General features: G+C 39.6%; 1 protein-coding gene across 2 annotated transcripts in view; it reads right to left on the reverse strand.

Moving 5' to 3' along the window:
• The window catches only part of RALYL (RALY RNA binding protein like), an 832,089-nt gene that overhangs the window by 531,159 nt on the left and 299,254 nt on the right, over positions 1–1,676 (reverse strand). The gene's annotated exons all lie outside the window — the stretch shown is intronic.

The following is a 1,676-nucleotide window of genomic DNA, read 5'->3' on the forward strand; positions in this document are numbered from 1 at the left end:
TTTTGAGTTTATAGCTAGCAGGCCAAATAACATGCTGTTTGGTCAAGTTCAGGTCCCACTGCCCCATAAAATATTTGGTTTTATGCCTTTTAAAAAATTATATTCATATCCACACAAAGAAAAATACTTTCCATGGAGGGACCCGAAAAATGATAATATTAGGTTTTCCTTCCACCCTCAAGCAGGCAGAAGCTTAAACATAGCCTGCTTTCCCCAGTTCATCAGCATTGCCATGAGTCTCTGCTGTGTGACTGCAATTGAAGTTATGTAGTAGTTGGCACTCATCACCAAATCTTTGCTATTTTATTTAGTAGAATAAAATTAAGGTGAAAATGAAGCCGTTTTGATAGCCATGCCTATATCAATGGTTGGTGAATGAAAGCTAAACACAGAGGTAATGTGCTTGCAGGAAGTGTGAAGACAAGGGCCTGTGTCCAAACTGCCAGTCTGAAGCATCCTTATGATATAAGGACCTGCCTGACTCCTGTGGGCATTGAGCTTGTGACCTCAGGGAATGACCGGAGGTAATCCCTCTACCAGCATGGTACTTAGGTGCTATGTGAGGTGAGAGAGGTCACATGCACAAAGCTCAAATATCCCATCATTTTCCTCTCAGAGGAGAGCCACTGTCCTGAGGGCAACTGTGAAGTTGCTGATGGACAGACGTTTAGGTGGTGAGAGGTGAGTTTCGAATATTAATGGGAAGTAAAACCCACAGGCTCAGGAATAACATGTGAGTCATTCTGTTTTTCTTTTGAGAATTTTGCTTTCATCAGGTTCATGATTCTCCAATCCAGAGAGCCATAGATATTACACTCACTGACATTATTTCCCTAACACAGAAAAAGATCTCCACAGGTGCTTTGTTAAGCAACACCACCAATCTCTTGTGTAATATTGAGTTATTGTTTAACCTCCAGGGCACAAGATTCTCTTTTCTGCAAAGTAGGACATTAATATTAACTACATGGCAATACAGTGATAATGAACCACCCTGTGCATTCATACAAAAGTGGCGGGGACTTTGCATTCAGTTCTTTTGATGCATCTGAATTTTACAGGCATCAAAATATGTAATCCTCCCAAAAGTCTTAAAAAAATGGGCTCTGTTTGGCAATTTTCCTTTACAGATTAGGAAATGGAGACTGGAGCAAAAGAAGCAAACAAAAGATAGCAGAGATTAATCAGAACTGACATTTTAAACCTGGACATTTTGACTCTCTATGTGCACCTGGATCTCACATGAGGCTGACCTTACTTCCACAGGTAAGTAATAGGTTGATAGACTTTTCTGTAGCATAATATACAAGTTTCTCATGATCACACTTAGATGTTCTCAGTTATGACTTGGATGAACTTTTGCAATTAAAATACAACAACAACAAAACATTCCCACCTGCAACCACACATGCTGGTCCACACTTCCTTGCCCCTTTTCTTCCTCTCTTGTATGCCATGAAAGCCTTACTTGTTCATCTTTCAATTGACAGTTCAGATGTTTTTTTATTGATTAAGTCTGCTCTCTGTTACCTTCCATAGAGGTTCTTGAAACTTTATTCCCCAGTAGCCAATATACACCTTAAAGTCATGGACTAGGGGTTACTCAGTTTCATGTCCTTAGAATTTTTATCATCAATCCTCATAGATAGTTGGCAACCAAAAACATTTGTCGAATG

Source organism: Echinops telfairi, unplaced genomic scaffold (genome assembly GCF_000313985.2).
Source record: "Echinops telfairi isolate 266 unplaced genomic scaffold, ASM31398v2 ScPeMD7_1;HRSCAF=3_0, whole genome shotgun sequence".
NCBI lineage: Eukaryota > Metazoa > Chordata > Mammalia > Afrosoricida > Tenrecidae > Echinops > Echinops telfairi.